This window comes from Lutra lutra, chromosome 8 (genome assembly GCF_902655055.1).
Source record: "Lutra lutra chromosome 8, mLutLut1.2, whole genome shotgun sequence".
In the NCBI taxonomy this organism is placed as follows: Eukaryota; Metazoa; Chordata; class Mammalia; order Carnivora; family Mustelidae; genus Lutra; species Lutra lutra.
In genome coordinates this window covers 102159921-102182444 of record NC_062285.1, presented here as the reverse complement: position 1 = coordinate 102182444, position 22524 = coordinate 102159921, and the positions used below count along the sequence as shown (strand labels likewise).

Here is a 22524-nt window from a genome sequence, read left to right as displayed (position 1 = left end):
ATGTTTGGTCCCTAGGTGTGGGAGTGTTGGTGACTGTTGTGCTTTCAGAGAGCCTTTCCCTAGAATTGTCCTCAGCCTTGTCTCAGGGAGAGGCCCCTTGCTGGAGGATGCACCCCTCCTTGGGGATAGCCCATGTCCAGTGGTTGATCTGTGGAGAGTGGATAAAGACCAGGCCCTGTGTGTCAATCAGGACACGTGTAAGGGGCATCCCAGCTCCCAGAGCTCCCTATAGAATTGTTGAATCCTGTCTCAACAGTGAATTTGCACTGCAGTTCAGCTCCCCCTCTGACCAATCTTGTTTCCCTTGTTGCCTCACAGGTAAGGTTCCCAGGAACCCTGATCCTCCCCCATCTTCCCACCCAAACCTCCTGTAATCAAATCTGAGAGTCTCAGAATATATTTCTCATGGAATCCTCTCTATGACTACGTCTGTGTGTGAACACCTATATGGAGAGAATGTATGAATATACATATTTATACATCTGTATGTACACACATACAATATTTGTAAATATTTATTTCTACCATCATGTTTCTGTAGGAAGGCTGCTGGTATTGGACACAATATATGGTATAATGGTTAAGCCTATGCTTTAGACTAGAAGCGCTCAACTTGGAGCAATTTTGTTCCCCAGGAGATATTTGGCAATGTTTGGAGACACATTTGGTTTTCACAACTGGTGGTGGAGGTCAGGCATCGATATCCTACATTGGTCAGGACAGACAGACCTTCACAACAAACAATTACGTAGCCCAAAATGTCAATGGCGCCAAAGTTGAGAAACCATGCTTTAGAGCCAGGTAATCTTGTTCTTGTTAGCTGAGTTCCTTTCGGATAGTGATGTATTTTAATTTCAGTTTTCATGTGTAAAATGCAGACAGTGCTATGTCTCATGGAGTTGTGAACCCAAAACTAGGTAGTTAACATAAAGGGCTGTTGCTGTTCCTGTCACAAAGTACCCATTCACTATGTGGTAGCTATCATCCTAATTACTATTATTTAAAGTCATATGGCAACATCATATCCCACTGTTTTGATATTTCATTGCTTTTCCTATTGTCACCCAGTGAGTTTCTGTTCTTATGCTATTGTCAATACCCTCAATAAATATTTTCATGTATTCCTCTTATTGAAAAGAGTAGGGACTTGGATTCTAGTTCTGACTCTGCTTAGTCTTGTGACATTAGGCAGCTCATTTAATCTCTCTGAGCCATAGTGTCCTCATTTGTAAGTAGGAAGGGTAGTCCTGCTCTTGAGGAGAAATTATGGACACACTATGAAGTGGCAGTGAAATCTCCATGAGTTCAAGTCCCAGAGCTACCACTTAATTACTTTACTCATAGCAAAGCACTATGGGAACAAAAACATTGTTAGTATCTGGATACTATTTTAAGAGGGATTAGATATTATATCTATATATCTATTATACCTATAGATATCATATGTGTATGTAATAAACATGTGTATTCCAATCCAAATAATCTGGATTTAAGAACTAGAAGGTTATCGCAACTAAAAAAATAGCATTAAGTAATTCTGGTGGTTTTCTTTTTAATAGAATTTAAGCCAAATTTATATTTATATTAAAGTGGAAAGAATCATGTGACTGTAATATTACAACTGTCCAGAATTACTGACAGAAAAACCTGAAGAATGAACTCACTGGCCATCTGACGTTATTGAACAAGGTGTTCTCACTTGATTTGCTTTTTTTCAAAGACCTTGTTGGAAACTCTCACTGCACAGAAAGGCAACTAAATATCATAGTGTGAGTGTTTTAGAGCCCCAGCCTTGATTGCCTTCAAAGTGAGTCTGGTTATCAAAGATGGCACAGGTGGGGGCCAGAGGACTTTGGAGATTTAGAGGACTATGTGGGTGGATTGTGGATATAGGCCTTGTAACCCTTGGTCTGAGGGTTGTTTGGCATCTGACTTTAATTTGAAGAGATTGTTAGCACCTGAGGACAGAGCTGACCACTTTGTGACCTGATAGATCACCATTAACCACTCTGAGATAGGCTGGATGTGGGCGTGGCTTATTCCCAGCCAGGCATTCACCTGAAGCATTTGATGTTTAGGTAGACTCCGGAAATGAAGACTTGAAAACATCGTCCATGTGGTTTTCTTGCTTACTCTCAAACCCTGCCAGAGTCATTTATAATGGAGCGAGCAAACACGTACTGCCATCCTGTGAGACCAGACGTCCCGATGAATGAGTACTCCACCGTTGTACAGAAAGAAACAGGAAATGACTCTTGAGGAGTCTCAACGTTTTAATTATGTCATTGTCCTCCGCTGGCTCTCTCCCAATGCTGACAGTTCACACAGGTCAGTTATTTTGCAATGATTTTGAACTCTGCTGGAGCAAATTTACCAAGTAGTGCAGCTAACCCTGTCAGGGCTGACTCATCACCTCGAAAGCGCAGAGCGGCTTTGTGATTAATCACAGTCAAAGAAACCAAACTTGTAATAATTTTAGGCATATTCTCTTTCTGGTTTTTCACTGTTGACGAAATGCCCATTTCTACAAAACTTGGCTGCAGTTTGTGAACACACACTTTAATGATCCCAATGTGTGTGTGTGTGTGTGTGAGCACTTTTCCTGCTAATAACTTTCATGGCTAATGACGGTGGGTTGCTCAGTTTTTCATTGCAGAACGTGACATCTGAAGGGTTTGGAACAGCACTGGGCAGAGCTGCCTCCCTCTAAGCTTGAGCATCCTGCTTTGAGGGTTAGCCCCACCCTGCCTAAACTCCTATGACAAAGCCATGGTCTGTGGTGGTGCCAGGGCCCTCTGCCATTTCCTATTGTCTTGTTTCAACACCACAACTGGAGGGAATGGCTAGATCTTGGAGGGAGAATAAGTCAGTAACTTTATCCTTAGTCCCTGACTACGAAGGAGACTCTTTAGGTAGATGTGAGTCTATGAGTTGTGTTTGCAGGTGTGAGAGTGAATCTGATCCTTCCACAATGCACAGGCACCCTATTCAATAATTGCAGTTACTGCCAGAAGTTCTAATTAAATTTCCGATGCCTAATTAAATCCGCAACACCTATAAAAAGTGCCAGGTAGCTACTGGAAGATCTGAGCTGCGTGACTTTCTCAATAGCTAGTGGACCCTTCTTGGTATTTGCCTTCTATAAAATGGTAGTCAGTATCACCTCTCTTCTTGCATAAGTGGTGAGTTTGAGACCAAAGCTGAAAACGGAATTTTAGGAGTTTAGACAAAGTCCCCTTCAGACTTCCTGAAGCTAAGGGTGGGGTCAGGGAGGCAGGGTGCAATGACCTGCCCGTGGTCACACAGCCAGTTAAAGTCGATGACCAGATTAGGACCTGAATCCAGCTTTCCCGATTCTTAATTAATGCTTTTCCCACCGTACCACTACTTCATGAGGTATGGAAGATAATTTACATAAACTCAAGGCATTGCTGTTTTTGCGGATAATCCCTTGAAGAATTCAACCATTGCACCTTTTCCCCCAAGAAGTGTAAATTTTTATTTCAATTACATAAACCATCTTGAAGAGTTCATAGACATTGAAAATAAACCATTTACTTTAATTCAATTCCACAAGTTTAAAAAGTGAGTTGTGACTTAGACCTTTCAAATATAATCCATTGTGTGTGGGTTAACAGAAACCTTAAGCAAGAGGAAAATTCACCAAAGAAAGCAGATACATAATTTGCAAAGGACATATTTTAAAATACAGTGACTGGATATATATATATATATATTTTTTTTAATTTATTGAAAATCATTTATTTAGGAATTGGGTTAGAAAGCTATTGGGAATTTGTCTTATCATATGACTTCTAAGCTATTCAGGGAATGTTTCCAGTGTTACTAGCCACCCTTGAGGTCTTGAAATCACCTCCGAAGCTGAGAAAGTTGGAGTGATTTGAATGTCCATACAGTTACTTGAGGAGGTCACTGACTGGCTTTTCTAGCCTGTGTAGGTGTCAGGAGAAATACTCCCTGAAAAAAGTTTGTGGAAGGTGATGGATCCATGGGCATCCATGAAGTCCTAATAGGGGGATGGGAAAACTTGTTGCTGCCCTTTTAGGGAACTAGGTTAATCCACATGGCCGCAAATTCAATCATAAATAACAGTTCATGACCTACCTAGGACATTAAATGCCCAAACTAAATGACTCGGAGATTTCAGAAGTCTTACCTGTTAATGAGAGGAGAGGGGAGAAAGAACAAGAGAAATCTTTAACAAGTACATGTATTCCAGCAGCCAGTAAACAGGTTTTTGATTCAAAAATTATGTATGAGCCCTGGGTGAAGCCATTATTTCCTCTTACATAAAGTGACCTTTTCCAGGGCTTCATTCATAGCCCTTGGCTCCCTCCTGGAGTCACAGCGCTTGTCACAAGGCAGCGGGCTGCCTGCTTGTCCTTCTGCAAGTGATGACTGGAAGGGCTTGATAGGAAGGATGCTGACAGCCTCTCTCTGACAGCAGATTGTCAGCATTCTTGACCCGGGCACTTCAAGAGCCTGGGAAAACACTTTGATTTCAATGTGGCTCATAAAAAACAAGATCCAGCTGAACTGAGTGACTGTGTAACATGGGTCCACAGAGCAGTTTTTGTAGGATTAGCTGGCCCGCGGTACCCCTAAACAAAGTCATGACGATGTCGGTGTCATAGTCAGGGGATCCTCTTATTTGTATGCATGCAACTGGACATAGAAAGTCAATATTCTTACTTCGAAGTTATTGCATAGAGATTAACATGCAGAGCAGGGACAAGAGACAGAGAATGTGTGTGAAGAGAAATATGGAAAGAATCAGGTGTGAGTTGTAAGGGTGGATGCAGGCAGACCTGGGGAGTGAAGAGGTCTTGCAAGAGAATGGAGGGCCAAGGAATGTGTTTTTCTAAAGACGTCCTCAATTCATCCTTTCCGCAAATACCAATGAACATTTCCCATTTTCTCAGGAAGTAAAGGTCCTATGAACCTCTAAGAGTTTGATTTGTTTCTAAGAAGTGATTATGAACATCATTTTTTTAAACTTTTACAAAATTTTTTATCTATTTATTTTTGAGAGAGAGAGGGAGCACCAGCGGGGGGAGGGACAGAAGGAGCAGCAGACTCCCTGCTAGGCAGGGAGCCGGATCCAGGATTCGATTTCAGGACCCTGGGATCATGACCTGAATTGAAGGCAGATGCTTAACTGACTGAGCCACCCAGGCTCCCTGAATGCCATTTTTTAAAAAACAGTGATTATTGGGACACCTGGGTGGCTCAGTTGGTTAAGCAGCTGCCTTCGGCTCAGGTCATGATCCCAGCGTCCTGGGATCGAGTCCCACATCGGGCTCCTTGCTTGTCAGGGAGCCTGCTTCTCCCTCTGCCTCTGCCTGCCATTCTGTCTGCCTGTGCTCGCTCTCTCTCCCTCTCTCTCTCTGACAAATAAATAAATAAAATCTTAAAAAAATAAACAAACCAGTGATTATTTTGGAGGAAAAGGGAAATGAAGAATTAAGATTTTTTCTCTCTTTTGAAAACTATTTCACCTCTAAATGAGAAAAGAAGGGAAGTATATACAGAATAAAGGGAGAACTGAGTTTGAAGAGCTGACATTAGACTAGAGTTTTGAGTTTGAGTTTGGCTTGAGTTTGATGAGCTGACATTAGACTATAGCACAGGAAGGGATGAAAGCAAACCCGTCTCTCCCACAGGACGGATACCAGCTATTGATTCAGACAAGGTACAGAAAGTGCTTCGCCCAGTGCCAGGTTCCTAGTAAGAGCTCAATAAGGAATAGCTACAATAATAACAGTGAGTTTGCTGGCCCCGGGCAGATCTTTCTGAGGTCTGGTGGGCAGACTTGCCATGATTTTTTGCACCTTTTTTTGCTAATGTTTTGTTAACAGCACATCATAACAAAACTGTTGCTAATTCACATGTAAATAAGACACCTACTTTAACACTGAATTAGGGAATATGGACACCTATGTAAAAATTGGAACTGTTTCTCCAGGTTTTGTTAGCCATGATTGATAAGCCTGATTCTACTCAGCCAATTTAGCTAAAAAATAAACTTTAAACTTATTTTTTCTGTAAGTAGAAGATGCCTTTAAGAAAAACTCAGGTGCAGGGTGTAGTAGCAGGCCTGCAGGGAATACAAACAAATAAACTATAAAGTTTGCTCTCTAGAAACTTGCATCTGAAGCCCAGGGAAGATAAGACATAATACTATTAGTGGTCTAGTACTAACCACAGTTAATGGGGTATTAGTAATAGCAGCAACAGCAACTAACATTTATTGGGTAGTTACTAAGTGCCAGGCCCTACACTACACGTTTTATAGGAATTATCTTACTTGCTTAGTATAGAGATCTTTGATGTAGGTACTTCAATCAGCATTAGATTTTATGGCATTTAACAAGCAGCTCCAAATAAGCATATTAAGATAGAGATATATTTGTCCTTTATATAAAAGAAGTCTGGAGGTGGATGGTTTAGGACTGGTACAGTGACTTCTTGGTCATCATGGAAACAGGCTCCTTCTAAAAAAAAAAAAAAAAAAAAAAGAAAGAAAGAAAGAAAGAAAGAAAAACAGGCTCCTTCTCTCTTTCTCTTCCACTGCCCAGTTGGTACCAGCTTCTATCCTCATGATCTAAGATGGTTGCTGAAGTACCAGACACGTTATCTGAGTCCTAGATAAGAAGAAAGAGGAACTGGGAGCAAATCAAATGGGATGCTTTCCACATTAAGTATTTCTTTTTTAGAGAAATTTTGGAATTCCTTGAGGATGACTTTCATTTATGTCTTATTTTCCATCTAAAGTTGCAAGGAAGGCCAGAAATGTATTCATTCAGCAAGGCATGTTGCCACCCCCACTAAAATCAGGTTCTGTCAGTAAAAAAGAGGGGCAAGAATGATTTGGGGGAAGAAAACTAACAGTCTAAGCCATCTTTTTTTTTTTTTTAATCGCCTTCTAGTTTGCAGTTGAGAAATTGAAAATTGGGAGTTGAAGACAATTGCCAGCAAATAGTGGGACCAGGATTGTCATTTAAGCATCTAACTCTATTGCTTTTGGGTTTAACCGCAAGCTATGCCCATGCATTGGGGTGAACATACAAGGCAAACCTCTTAGGGACATGGGGGGATGCTTAGAAACATCAAAGTACAGTCTTTCACATATTGTCACAATTCCTCTTAAGGTCTTACATGTTCCTTTCAAATATGGTACGGTTGTAATAATGTTTTTTTTTTTTTTTTTAAGATTTTAGTTTATTTATTTGTCAGAGAGAGAGAGGGCACAAGCAGGGGGAGTAGCAGGCATAAGAAGATACAAGTTCCCTGCTGAGCAGGTAGCCCGATGAGGGGCTTGATTCCAAGACCCTGGGATAATGACCTGAGCCAGGGGCAGACCCTTAACCGACTGAGCTACCCAGGTGTCCCTAAATTCGTTCTTTTTTACACTTAAACAATTTAACTAGAAAGATTTTTAAAACAGAAAGAGGAGGCCACTTTCATGCCTTTGTGTCAGGGTCATATTGACATGGGGGAGATACAAGAAAGATCTAAGGTACTCAGAGGAACCCGGGGCACTGAAGGTGGGTCTCCATCAGTGGTGCTTGGGGATCTTACAGCAGCCAGCCCTTTTAGAGACCTCATGTCCACCCACATTTGTGGGTTCCATGACAAGATCCTGATCAGGGAAACAGGAAAAGAAATGAATGATTTTCATTCATGCTCAACAAGAGGCACACGCTTAGTGTTTATTATAAATTGATAATTTATTCTTTAGGGAGTTTCTTTAAGGGTCAGCAGAGTAGTGCAAAGACTTCTGGTGTCTAGACTTGGCTTTGCTGCTAATGAGCTGTGTGACCCTAAGTGAATGACTTGGTGTAGAGATACGTCTCTGATGGCTTCCTTTCAATGATAATATTTTACAATTATTAATTTCTAGACTCAACTGCCTTTCTTTGAAAAGAGTAGAAGCTTTGAATTTGGGGGACCTAGGTTCTATTCCTGGCTCAGTCTCTCCTAAGCTGTGTGACTTTGCATAAGTCACCTCATATTCTTGAACTTCCGTTTCCTTACCTGTAAACTGGGAATAATGAAACCTGTTCCACAGAGCTCTCATGAAGATTAAAATAAATAATGTTTGTGGAAGTGCTTTGTATTGTAGTACATGATCAGTAAATGCAATCAATATATGTTATTAACCCAATGCATCAATTCTTTTTTAGTCCTTAATGCATTATATCTATTTTTACCTAAATAAGAGAGAGAGAGAGAGAGATTGGTAGACATTTTATGTCATCTCTGCCTGCATTGGGAGAGACAGGAAAGGAAGGGATTTCTAGCTTTTACCCATAGGTCAATATATGATCTCTTCTGTTTATCTAGTTAAGTTTAGATACAACTCCACAGACCTCTCCCCCTGCTGGGAAGCCTGTGTCTAAAACACTGAGAAGAGTTTGTTGCTGGTGTATGCTAAAGACCCCATCTTATGACCTCTTTGTTTCAATCCACTGGAGCCACAGACATTGAAATGTCTGTCAGCTTATAAGACCATCTGTCTTTATTCTGTGCTTTCCCCTCATCCTTCCTTTAGGGCAAAGAAGGATCTACAACAAGACATGCTTACTTTGTAGGGTTTTGTTTTCTTGTTGTTTCAACAGCCCAATATGCCTTCAACTCAACTTCCTTTAACTCCTACCCAGTGGAAACCCAGCTGTACGATGAAAAGTCCTGACCAGAATGATGGAAGACAGTATGTGACCCAAGTGCCTGATTATTCCCTAGAGCTGGAATAAATGCCAACATGATCTAGAATTATTTCCTACATGCTGGCCTGAACTGAAAATGGGTACTTCTAAAAGATTTGATTTAGGCAGAAAATTTATTTGAGCTAAATCCTCTGTGACCTGAATACTCCAGTGAGCAGTGTGTACCTTCAATAATGTAACCAGAGACAATAATGATTGAGGAAATACCTAAGATGTAATTATAATAGTTACTATTTTGTTCTAGCATTTGCTTTATGACACGTCCTTTATCTTAACAGTGCTACTAGGTAGGTAGTGTTATCTCCCTTTTTCTGATAAGAAAATAGAAGCTTACAGAAGTTAAATAAGTTCCCAAGATCAGAAGGCAATGACACAGATCTGGGAGACTCCAGAGGCCCTGTTTCTTCTACAATGGGAGGCCAACATCCAGCCCAAGCCCAGCTGGGCTCACCTTTTCCTGAGGAGAGAGGGCTTTGGCAGAGAGTGGCTGCGAGGCCAGGATGACTTTCCAGAGAAGAGTGTGGTGTCAGAGGCCATCACACAGCCTGCAGATTCTCTTCCCAGACCACCCTGCTAAGCAGTCTGTGAGCTTTGAAGTTATCATTTTATTTATGGAATGATGGGGTTGTGGATCAAGAGGAAAAAACATAAAGACTAGTTTCATTGAGCATTTATTTAAAAAAAAAATACACACATGCCTTTATAAGGAATGGAATGGAAGCCTTGTCTCCCAATTGCAATGACAGGATGAATTCCTGGGGAATTAATGGGAACATCTTGTCATCCTAGAGACCCTACCTCCCACCTTGCCAAGACTGAACCCCTGGCCTTATCCAAGGAATACACATAACTCATGGTGAATGGGAAGGCTGGGTACAGGACTGTTCAGCCAGCGGGGTGAGGGTACCTACAAAGAAGACAAGTGGAAAGGAGCTAAAATCAAGCCAGGGGGATGGGGACTCAAGACCTGGCCCGCTCAGCACGCTGCCTTCACCCTGTTCTCACCAGCCCTTGATTTTGATTTTTTTAATAATTTATCAAATTTGGCCCCTTCTGGCCCTCTTGCTTCTTCCTTTAAAAACAAAACAAAACAAAACAAACAAAACAAAACAAAACAAAAAACCCCCACAAGCATTTGGAGGGACTTTGCAATGTCACCAGAATGATGCTGTGCCAAGTTCAGCCTGCAGCCCCTCCTTCCCTGGCTCTCTCATCTGACTGCATCCCACCCCTGTGGTGTTCCAGCCAGGACGAAACCCCTTATGTCAGTTTTTTCCAGCTCCGTCATCATTTTGGGGGGATCCAGACTGAATCCTCCAGGCCCCAGAAACTGAAGGCAAAACCACCCCTTGGCCAGGATGGGGCCGAGGCTCAGTGTGGGAGCACAGAAGGAACACACGCTGACCTCCCAGCTTCGTGTCTCATTCGCCTTTGGAGTCTCTGCTGAGCCCCAGAGCAGAGCTGCCTCCCTCAGTGGCGTGCAGAACAAAGGCTCAGGAAACGCTGTGGAATCCAGGTTTGCTCTTCAGGTGTGAGAGGCACCTCCTCGTGGTGAGAGCCCCCCTCATCTCCCACTGGGAGGAAGTGTGAGTGTCTGGAAGACATTTTGCTAGGATGACTGGTTTTCTAAGGAATGTGGACATTACAGACACGGCAGACATGTAAACAGCAAGACAGACTTTGCTAGGAAGCAGAAAAGGGAGAGATTTTGAGTGCTGATGCAAATTCTAACCCTTACAAAGAGAAAATTAAGGGTGAATAGCCCGGAACTGTAATGAAGCTCTCACATTTTTACCTGATTCCATCGGTGTCTTCTACAGCAGGTGATGATGTTGCCCAACAGTGAGCTTCTTTCCAAGAGCTGCATTTCTGTACTCCCCACTCCACCCCGACCTTGGTCTGCCTCCAGCCTCATCCCTCCAAGGCCCCTGCACTTGACATCTGGGCAGTCTGCCTACTGCATGGATGGGGACCTTCCCTTTTGACTCCTTCCCATAATCTGTGTCTCCCCCTACCTATTCCTTTCCACACTATCGGTTCTCAGTGCACGTCTGAGCTCTTAACATGAGGATGCTCACCGTACTTTCTAGAAGGAGGCTTCTCTCATGGAGTGCATGGGCCCTGAGAGGGCTAGGATCCCAGGAAAGGAGCAGCTCCAGTTTCCCTGGTGGTGAGCATGTGCCGTCAAAGTATATGGTAGCACATTACCAGCAAAGGAAAGAAGCTGTAGATGGAAATGGGGTTCAGCGCAGGATCAGAATCACAGATGGCAGAGAAAAGAATGAGGCCGTATGGGAACCCGCAGATGGGAGTAAGCATGGGTGGCACAAAGGGGAAAGGAGATGGGCCAGTTTCCATTAGTATTATGGCCTTAAGAAATCCAAATGTCCCCAGACCCCCTGATCATGGAGATAATGCATGGGCAATGCCGACAGTGCTATTTGGTTGGACCCCCACCCTCTCACCTTTGTGTCCTCCCCTTTTTCCCTAGAAGGTCTAGACAGCCTAGAACAGTCTAGACAGTTTACACCATCATCCACTGAGGAACTTTGAGAGGCCTCCCTGGCCCAGGCCAGATGTCATTTGTGACCCCAGTGTGTGTGATATTGAGAAGTGTCCATCAGCAGAGGTCCCCACATAGGATCTGCCTTTAGATGCCTTCCTCCTGGGTGGTCCCCAATCATCAATTCATCTTTCTTACCTCCCCACCGCTCTTCCAGGAAATCAAGGCAGCATTTGCTCAGGAGTATTAACCCCAGTCTACCAGGTGTCTACTGTCAAGACCAAGTCCATTTGCAGTTTTTTTCTGGTAGGCTTAGGGCTTCCTCACACAGCTAGAGGACTGCTGGTAGCTTGTCACATTTCACAGTTTCCAAATTAGGCATATAAATTAGTACCCTACAGTGACATATAATTTAAAAAGTAGCAAAATCATTCTTTATGGATAGACCTGTAGACACCAGGCCAGACTTGTGTTTTTAAGCAAAAACAGAGACTATTTCAATGAGATCTTATTAGGCCCTGAGCTATTTTTGAGGTTGAGTGCTGGGAATCCTTTTGAGTAATACAAGGCAGAATCCCTTTGGGCACATTGGACCACCCCCAGAGATACAAAGCGGATTGCAGAGGCATTCCAAAGAGAGGCTGGGAAAAACCTGACAGGAAGTATTCCCAGAACACTCTACTCCCCAAGTCCCTGTTGGCTAATGACTAGGGCATAACTGTAAACACAGCAGAAGAGCTTCAAAGAAGAGCGATTTGGACATGTGAACATCAGCTACTCGGCAAACAGAAAAAATGCCCTCCTGGCTTTTGCCAACTCATAGCACCCTGTACGCTAGGGCATTCTGACTTTAATCAAGCAAACATGCGTGTCTACTGCCCACGGCCATGTCTAAGCCCCACCTCCACACCTCCCCAGTGGGCTCCATGTTTCAGCCAGATTATCCTGGCGTTGGGAAGAAGAGTGATGGCTGAGACTCAAGGAAAGGGAAAGAGGAGATGGTCAGGTTACTGGATCTCATTTGATGTCCACACGGGGTGGGTTTCTGGTGCTCATGGTCTTGACGCACATGACCGTGCTGATGTCCCAGTTAATCCTGCTCAGCACAGCCTGGCCTCACAGGGCAAGGCAAATGTGCACTTGGGAATTAGATATGCCAAGAGCCAAAAGGCCACTCTATCACTCAGTAGACTTGATAGCTTACTAGACCTGTTTTCTCATCTGCACAATGGGACCGATAATTCCTGATCCATGGATAGGCCTCATTTTGAAATTATAAATAAATATATTTTCGTGCTTGGCATACAGGAGATAAATATTGCTATTGTTATTACCCTCTTAGTACTTCCACACATATTATAAAGTAGTGACTGGTCAGTGAGTGCTTACCATATGCTGAAGATTGGATTAAATATTGTTAATACACCTATTTTGTGATCACCCTTCTATTATAAAACTTGTTTTTTCAAGTCATGACTCTTAATACAGTGGAGTGCTGCTATATGTCAGTTTAGTTAATAAGAATCTCAGCCAGAAAAAGGAGGTTTGAATAGACTGACATTTCTGTTTGCACTTGTTTACTTGAAATTCACTCATATTTTATAAGTGATCTCTATTTGCACCAAGAAATGATATTGTATTTCAGCAAGCATTAAGCCTGTTTCTAAACTTTCTACATGATGTTAAGAATTGGGACAGTTGGCTCTACAGGCTAGGTTAAAAACTTAGAGGTAAAAGGATAAACAAACAAACAAAAACTTACCCCTCCCCCCCCAACCCCTTTACTTTTAGGTAAACAATCAGTCAAAACCTAAGTATTGGGTATCAACTGTTTTGACTATGTTACTATCTGACATTATCTTTTTCCACTCTGCTTCTGTATAGATACAACTCTTCAATGCCACCTTACAGTCCTGCAAAATTTCTGGGCTCTTTAATAAGCGAACAGGAAACCTTTGCTGTTTTAGCCCATGTCTGTAAAGAGTCTAAAATCATTAGCCTGTGATACATCACATGCCAACACATTTTGTTTGGCAGGAGTCAATGGCTTTGATGATTCTCCGCTGAGGGGGCCTCTCTAACTGAGAAGTGCAGGGGTGCCCAGTCAAATAAAACCTCCCAGTGGGGTGTGGGTAACCAGCAGGGAGGGCTGTGTCTGTGCAGAGTAAACTCACAGCTCACCCCCACTTTTCTACAAGTGTCTGTAAAGACTGTTTGCCCTGTGCCTCCCCTGTGCTAGAAAGATTTGTTTCTGTTTTTAAGTCATTCAATCTGTCTCGCAGGTCGAGGGGATTTATTTTTCTTGGGATACACATCGAGGGTTTAATACATTTTCCACCGACGTATCATCATTGGATGAGGGCTAACACAGTGGGCTGGGAAACTTGAAGGAAGCAGTCATTGATCCATGGTGCCAGACTGTGGTAGTAAGATGCTTCCTGTCTCAGACCTCTTTTGATCCCCACAATAAACTGTACATTAGTTTTTGTTCTCTGAACTTTACTGATGAGGAAACAGAAAGGTCAAGGAACTTGCCCAAAACACCCAGTAGTGCCATCAGGATTCAAACCAGGGTCTTTGCAGTATTCACTCCGGTCTCCCAGACGAATGGCACATTCAAAATAACTGGGATATCGGTAGTAAGAACATTTACTTTGTTGTTAGAGTTCATGGATTCCAGTCCCAGCTCCTCCACTGTGTGATCCTGGGTGATATCATGCCTCTATTACTCAGTTTTTCATCTGGAAAAAAGGAAAAATAAGAATAAAAGCAGTCGTAGCAATAGCAGTAGTAGCAGTAGTAATACCTACCTTTCTGCTGGGAGGATTAAATGAAGCGTGCCTGTGAAGCCTTAGCACCCAGTAAAACCTTAAAATGCACCACGGGTTACTCGTGCTCTTGTAATTGATGAAGGACATCATTAGGTTTAATGTGAAGGATGCCACAACAGTGGCTTTTCACAGCATCTTGTTAGAGACTTCATTACCAGAGGTAGGATAAGAGAGACGGTAAATAATATTTAATTTAGGATGACAGAAGTAAGGGTTAGCAAGACTTTCAGTACTAACTGGAGGGAATTTAAGTGCAGTGAAAACACAAAGTCTGTGCCTGAGTCTTGAGCAGCAGTTGGGTTGAACTGATGTGAGAGCCAGAGGGATGGGGGAAGGAGCCCTACTCTGCTTCTACCAGCAAAGGGAGTGACGGGAGGATTCCATTCTGGCTGCCTCTGAAGGACTTACCCACAAGGACTAGTGGTTTTTGTCACCACTTACCTGAAGCTGTGGTCCCTTGTAGCTATTTCTTCCCCTCCTTCCCCCACCCCCTCTTTTTAAAAAAGATTTTATTTGCCAGAGAGAGAGAACAAGCAGGGAAGGCAGAAGGAGAAGCAGACTCCCATTGAGCAAGGAGCCCGATGTGGGACTCAATTCCAGGACTGCAGGATCACGACCTAAGTTGAAAGGTAGATGCTGAACCAACTAGGCCATCCAGGTGTCCCCCTTGTAGCTATTTCTGAGCCAATCCTTGGGAAATCGGGTGTGGATGGTAGTGGTGATGGTCTGTGTGTGTGTGTGCATGTGTGCGTGTGTGCTTGTGGTGTTAGTGAATATTTGAACACATGTGTTTGTGTGTGTGTGCACATGTGCTTGAGAATACCCAAGAAACAAGAAACCACCATTATGTGATTCTAGTCTATCATTTCTTCCCCTTTCATTTATTCATTCAATCATATTAAATAAATATTGAATAAGGATTATTCAATATTTCATTATTTCATTTACTCAACAAATATTTATTGATTGAACATTTCCTACTTGCCAGGAACTTTGATAAGGTCTGTGTTAAAAACTTGAGGAAGACATAATTCTCTGCTCCAGATGAACTCACTGATAGACAGATAGATAGATGGATGGATATGTGTGTGTAGTGTATGCGTGTGTGGTGTGTGTGTGTTTGTGTATGTTACTAGAGGAGTCTGCAGAGGATTTTCAGATAATTAGTTCTCTACCTGTCAGGAGAGAGCATGAAATTCAGTTAATAGCAGACCATGGATTTTTGCCCCCAAGTTAGACATAGACAAACACCTTATAAAATACAAATGCTGTTGAAACAATGGGTTGAAAAGCATTCAGGTTACTGTGTGTAACAGGTTTCTGTGTATGTAATCAGTGTGCCTGAAAATGACTGACTCGAATCCATCTGATTTAAATACAGGACAATGGGCGTGAATATGGGTGGACAGTGAGAAGTGGAAGAGGCTAGAGTGGAAGACAGACCTCCCACTTGGCCTTGTATGCTGTCAGTTCTCCCTTGGGAGGGCAGCTCCCGGGGGACACTTCCCTCCTGCCCGTCTCTATATAATATCCTTTTGTGGTGTTGGCACCAGTTTCCTTCAAATAAAAAATTTGCTATAAAGTAGTTTCTAAGGATTTCTTAATCAACAGATCACTGTATTAATCTGTTGCCTGATTAATTCATTTTATTATTATTTATTAATTCACTGAGGGGTGCTCCTGTCTCATTACAGCCATTCCCCTAGGAGAAAGGAAATAAGAAGCCTTGGAACCTCTCAGACAGTGTAACATGTGTGGGATTTGCCCAGGTTGGTGAAATTCAAGCTTGTTATTTATTTTACTGAAAAGTAGTACTAAGTTTAGTGGAAGATGAAGAGATAGATTAACCCACTGAATAATTAGCTCTGACAGGAAGGTGCAAATAAAATCTTCCCTCCAGACTCTTGGGTTCTCAAGAAGACTCCCAGTTGACTTCTGGACTCTCCGGGGGAGTGGGTGAATGGACAGGCTCTGGAAGGTCTTGGGCGCCAAGCACAGCAGCCCCCCTTCCTGGCAGTGTGTCCTCAGACATGCTTTGGTCTTCTCAGTCTTGGTTTCTCATCTGCAAAATGAGGATAAGACCCATCTCCTAGATTTAGCTGTTGAAAGAGCCAAATGAGATCTTACCTACAGTTATGTAATCTTGGGCAAGTTATTTATATGCTTTTATGCCTCAGTTTATCTACCTGTGAAATGTGGATAATGTAGCTAATTCACCTAATAGAGATCAGAGAATTAAAATTAGTTAATATACACAATATACATGAAGTGCTCAGAGTAGTCATTGATTGGCACATGATCAACATTATGATGACGATGGTGACCATTGTCACCATGGAAAGCATTTGATGGTCCTCCATAAGTGGAAGTTCTTATTTTATTATTTTTTTCTTTAATCCCTGGCATGTCATTTTGTTAGAGCCCTGCTTTTATCCCACAGCTTTCTAACTAGATTACCTAGGATTATTATTTTAAACTGTGGTAACAAAAAGACCTAAAAGTGTCAGCACAATGATTTTTTTTTTTTCTGGAATGGTCCAGGATGCATCAAGATGGGAGGCAGGGCTCTGCTTCCCGAAGTCACCGAGGGATCCATGTTCCTCCCCACCAGACTCTCCACATGTTTGCTCCAGATTCAGATTCAGCTAACACTGGTGGGCCTATTAGATGCCAGACACATTTACAATCACATTTACAACAAACCTGTGAGGTGAGCATTAGTATATCCATGTTAGAGATGAACAGTCTGAACTCAGAGAGGGGAAATCATTTGCTTACAGTCAATTCGCCCATTACCCTTCTCTTTCTTCCAGTAGCATTTAGAGTCTCTACCAAATCCATTAGTATTCAGTCTCCCCTGAGTTTATTAGAACCCCTCTTGCTTCCCCAATAAAAATGGAGTTAAAGCTTCTAGGTCAAGCATGGGGACTCTATATGTTTTTCAGATCCCTGGAAGATTTGTACACAGGGTGGTGAATGTCAGGATTACTTGAACCTGAATGTAAGGAAGGTCTCACTGATGAATTTACTAATGGATCTTTATAACTTAGGCATTAGACTTCATTTCAGACCAAGCCCAAGACCGTTCGGACTCGACGTTACCTACAAACGTCTTTCTTTTTCTTCCTCTTAGTGCATGTTGAAAGAAATGCTGTCTCCTGAGGAAGTATACGTGCACTTTGCCCCAAGTTTTCCACCCCCGCTCCCTCACCCCCCCCATTACATGGTACATTAGTTTTGCTCTTGAAAAATGAACCTTAAGCAGAAATTCACAGCTGTGATTTTTCGTTTCCAACTTCCCGTGTTTGACATGCAGTGTAAAGACTGGAAATGCTAGCTGCCTAGCCACTGAAAGGTACTTGCAGTCTTCCCTTTGTGATCCCTTTGAGTTCCGGAAAGTTCTCAGAGCCAGCGGCTGAGGAAAGAAAACCAATGGAACCTCAGATGGTAATGACCCCAAGGGCCAGGTCAAGAGCAAGGAAATGGCAGTGGCAAGCTTTCTGGCTTTGTTGTGCTTCCCCCCACTTCAGGGATTTTTATTATAATTCTTTAAAACTGATTATGATAAAACAAACATTACGAATGTTAGGAAGATTCTATTGCACTGGGGTTCCTTTTGGTTCCCTCTCTCTCACAGCTGCAAGTGCTGCTTCTTCCATGTTATTAATTTAGAGGTAATCAGGTTTACATTTGCAGCTGTGCAGCATATGTTTTCCTCAAACAGCCATGGCCATGGGCTCCAGGACAATTAAGACTGGAAAAAATGTCAGCGGTTTTTCCCCCCCATCCTCTGATGAATTAATAATGTTTCTTCTAATGATTAGTTTTGTGTAATTTTATCCCTAGACTATGGCAAACATGTTGTGAGCACCTCCCATGTATCTGAGCTATAGGCTTTTAATAAATGTGATCACTTTGAAATATACCATCTTGGTTTTAAAAAAATGGTTCTAACTTTGTTAGTGGAGAGAGAGCTGAGGGCCTGAAATACTACATGGTAGGAGACAAGATATGAAGTTAGACACAGTAAGATGCCTGTAATGCTATATTTGGACGGTAGCATCACGAAAAAGCTGATTAGGTATTTCCAGTTGGAAGTTGCTATTTCTTTTTCCAATTTGAACTGAACTCCAAATCGTCCTTAGGTTACTTTGATAGAAAAGCCTGTACTGCTATAATCTGGTTTCTGACTCAAACACAAAAACCGTCTTTACTTTTTTGGATAATCTTGTACAATTTAACAGACTACAGATTCCTTTGAAAGAGACTTTAACTGAATTATGGTGTGCAGATGACAGATAAGCCAGGAACGAGGTTTGCATCAGAGAAATTCTGAACTGCAGGATGTCCTTTTGGTGTCTAAGTTCCCTGATTTCTTTCCCCATGCAGTGCAACCTGTTCATTCTCTCCTATTAAATAAGACTATCAATATAAATTCCTTTGAAGAGTTACCTCACTAAATTAACCCATGTATGAAATGGTACTTTTTCAGCAAATATGCAATTTCATTTGATTCTCTATCTATTTTTATTAGCTTTCCCTAGCTTTCTGAACATCAGGGAGCAGGCCTTCCTGCTAAAAGATGATCTAGCTCAGGGGTGGGCAGACTAGAGCCCTTGAGCAACTCCTGCCACCACCTGCCCATTTGTGTACTTGTCTGCAGCTGCTTCTGCATACCGATGGTGGGGACACATAGTTGTAGAGTTGGAATTGCTACAGATGGGGCTGCTTCGTGGGGCATGACTTGTGTGGTGGCAAGGAGTCCTGGGCTTAGCAGGGTCCTGTGCTGATTTAATACTCTGCTGTGGCCCTCTTGAAGTCAATAATTTTTGAACAATTTTTGAAAAATTTTTTACTGGGTCCCACAAAGTATGTAGCTGGTGCAGATGACGGAGACTGTATGGCCTAAAAAAGCCTAAAATATTCATTGTCTGGCCTTTTACAGAAAAGTCTGCTGATCCTTGATTTAGCTGATCTTCTGTTTTTATATTTGTAATTATTTAAAACATTTAATGCGTATAAGAATGAACTGGAGAGTATGTTTAAAATGTAATGACCCTGGGGCGCCTGGGTGGCTCAGTGGGTTAAGCCGCTGCCTTCGGCTCAGGTCATGATCTCAGGGTCCTGGGATCGAGCCCCGCATTGGGCTCTCTGCTCAGCAGGGAGCCTGCTTCCTCCTCTCTCTCTGCCTGCCTCTCTGCCTGCTTGTGATCTCTCTCTGTCAAATAAATAAATAAAATCTTAAAAAAAAAAAAATGTAATGACCCAGAGATTCTGGTTCCACCATGGTCTCTTGTGTGGCCCAAGTATCTACAATTTTAAAAAGCCCAGCGCCCCTCAACAGAGAACCATTTAGCTTGTCATTCCAGCTAGAAATGAACTTCTTGAAAGCAGAAGATTTGGATAACTCACGGTGCCTCACACCAAGAATCTTGGATACCACACACTGCTTGCACCAATAATCTTGGCTATCCCAGGATGCCTTTCATCAGGAATTTTCCAAGTACCTCATCATCCTCAGATTTCCAGGGCTCCCAGGTTCATCTTGCTTGGGCTTGGAACAGGATCTCTGGCCTTAGTAGAACTGGAGACATTTGTTTCTAGTGCAGGAGGGAGTATTAGCAGTTGGCTTCTTGGATGGGTTTCCTGGAGAAGCACACATTGCAATCTGACTCCTAGACTGCCATTCAGCCATTATACTTTTAAAAATTGTTGTTAAAATACACATAGCAGGAGGTTTGTATTTCCTTTTTTTGTCCTTGTCATCCTCTTGCCACCTCCAGGGCCGTGACCACCACTCTCTGACCTATCTTGCTTCTGCTGCTTGAACCACTGCTGCCGGAAGAACTGTGAACTCTCTGTATCAACCAGAGGGGGAAAAAGAAGAAAAAAAAAGAGAGGGACCAGATGCTGCCAGCAAGCTGCCACTGGTGACACCTCACACTCAGTGCTGGTTATAATTATTGAAGTTAGAGAGAATTAAAGACTCTCTTCTCATTGAGGAAGAATTCATTAGAAATCAGGAACAAATGAAGCCTATAGAAGAAAAGCAAGAGGAGGAAAGATCTAAGGTGTACGATCTGAGGGGGACCCCAATATCAGGAGAAACTTTGGAAAAGACCATTGATAACAATCATGCCATTGTGTTTATATCTATAGGCTCAGAACACTACGTCAGCATTCTTTCCTTTGTAGACAAGTATCTGTTCGAAACAGATTAGTCTGTCTTGCTCAGCCACAAGGAGCATGCTGTCATAGGGGTGCTCATGGGTGAAACAGATCCCTTGGTCACAGTGATGAAGGTAGAAAAGACGACCCAGGAAACCTATGCTGATATCGGGGGTTGGACAACCAAATCCAGGAAATTAAGTAATCTGTGGAGCTTTCTCTCACTCATCCTGAATATTATAAAGAGATGTGTATAAAAGCCCTAAAGGGGGTCATTCTCTGTGGTCCATCTGGCACAGGTAAAACCTTATTAGCCAAAACAGTAACAAACCAAACCTTAGCCACTTTCTTGAGAGTGATTGGCACTGAACTTATTAAGAATTACCGAGGTGATGGGCCCAAGTTTGTTTGGGAATTGCTTCAAGTTGTGGAAGAATACGCACCATCCATTGTGTTTATTGATGAAATTGATGCCAATGGAACAAAAAGTTATGACTCAGATTCTGGTGGTGAGAGAGAAATTCAATGACCAATGTTGGAACTGTTGAACCTGTTAGTTGGATTTGATTCAAGGGATGACATGAAAGTTATCATGGCCTCAAACTGAATAGGAACTTTGGATCCAGCACTTATCAGACCAGGCCATATTGACAGGAAGATTGAGCTCCCCCTGCCCAATCACAAGACTAAGAAGTGCATCTTTCAGATCCATACAAGCAGGATGATGCTGGATGATGGTGTGACCCCGGGTGACTTGATCATGGCTAAAGATGACCTTTCTGGTTCCGATGTCGAGGCAATCTGTCCAGAAGCTCATCTGATGGCTTTGAGAAAACGTAGAATGAAAGTAACAAATAAAGACTTCAAGAAATCTAAAGAAAATATTCTGTGTAAAAACCAAGAAAGTACCCCTGAGGACTGTATCTCTAGTGGACCACAGCTGCCTTCAAGGAAATAGTCGGGGTGTCCCAACCCTGTGAAAGGATGAGGTTGGGGAAGTTGCCCAGAGGAACCCATGTTCCCATTGATCTTTCTTAGCAATTCCTCCTGCATACCTTTTTGAGCAGCCCCCCAGGCTGCCTTCATTTGTCGGTCAAGTGCAACGCTCCCTCCCCAATAAAGAGAGCTCCTTCTCAAATAAAAAACACATGACATAAAATTTACCATCTTAACCATTTTTATAAGTGTACACTTTTGTAGTGTTAAGTATATTCACTGTTGTGAAGTAGATCACACCCATACATTTTTTTAGCCTCTAAAAACACATCAGATAACCAAAATAGGTGACAAGCTGTCACTACTTAAAAATAAAAGAACAAAAAATAAGGTTGTTCAATAAAAAAATGGGCTCAAGACTTAAACTGACATTTCATCAATGAAAATATACATATGACAGATAAGCACATGAAAAGATATTCAACGTCATGAATAATCAGGGAAATGAAAATTAAAACCTCGCTGAGATACCAAAGTTGAAGATACCAAATGCTGTCAAGAATGTCGAAGTAGGGGCTCCTGGGTGGCTTAAGTGTCTGCGTTCAGCTTCAGGTCATGACCCCAGGGCCCTGGGATCAAGCCCCACATCGGGCTCCCTGCTCAATGGGGAGTCTCTGCTTCTCCCTCTGCTTCTCTCCCTGCTTGTGCTTTCTCTCTCAAATAAATAAATAAAATCTTTAAAATATTATGGGGTTAATAGACGTCATCCATTGCTGGCAGGAATGCAAAAAATGACAACCACTTTGGAAAACTTGTTGGCAGTTTCTTGTAAATTAAACTAATATTTACCATATAATCCAGCATTTTTACTCTTAGGTATTTACACAAGTGTTGACATATGTCCACGCAAAAACCTGCATGTGAATGTTTACAAGGCAGCTTTATTCATAAGTGCTCCAAACTGGAAACAACCGAATGTCTATCCATTGATGAATAGTGAACAAATTGAAGCACATTTATCCTATGGAAACCACTCAAGAACAGAGAATGGGCTCCTGATCCACAAAACAACATGGATGAATCACGAATGTCTTACACTAATTGACAGAAGCCAAGTTCGAAAACAACATTATGTAATTCCTTTAATATAACACTTGGAGAAAGCAATGCTACAGGGACATAATAGGGTCCAGAAGAGGATTAACTAGAAATTCTGTAGTGAAATCTTCCATGTCTTGACTATGATGGCAGTTGAAAGAGCTTGGACAGCTTGTCATGATTGTCCAAATTCATAGAACTGGATACCTAAATAAAGTTAATTTTTACTGTATGTAAA

At 42.2% G+C, this 22524-nt stretch overlaps 1 long non-coding RNA gene and 1 pseudogene across 1 annotated transcript; one reads left to right on the top strand and one right to left on the bottom strand.

Moving 5' to 3' along the window:
- Positions 1–13525: 13525 nt before the first annotated feature.
- On the bottom strand, positions 13526–16140 carry LOC125107771 (uncharacterized). The gene is made up of 2 exons (XR_007129648.1): positions 15937–16140; positions 13526–13994 (listed from the first exon to the last, which is right to left on the bottom strand). It is a non-coding gene; the product is annotated as an uncharacterized LOC125107771 (long non-coding RNA).
- Positions 16141–16636: 496 nt separating this feature from the next.
- On the top strand, positions 16637–21210 carry LOC125106981 (26S proteasome regulatory subunit 4-like; annotated as a pseudogene).
- Positions 21211–22524: the final 1314 nt, after the last annotated feature.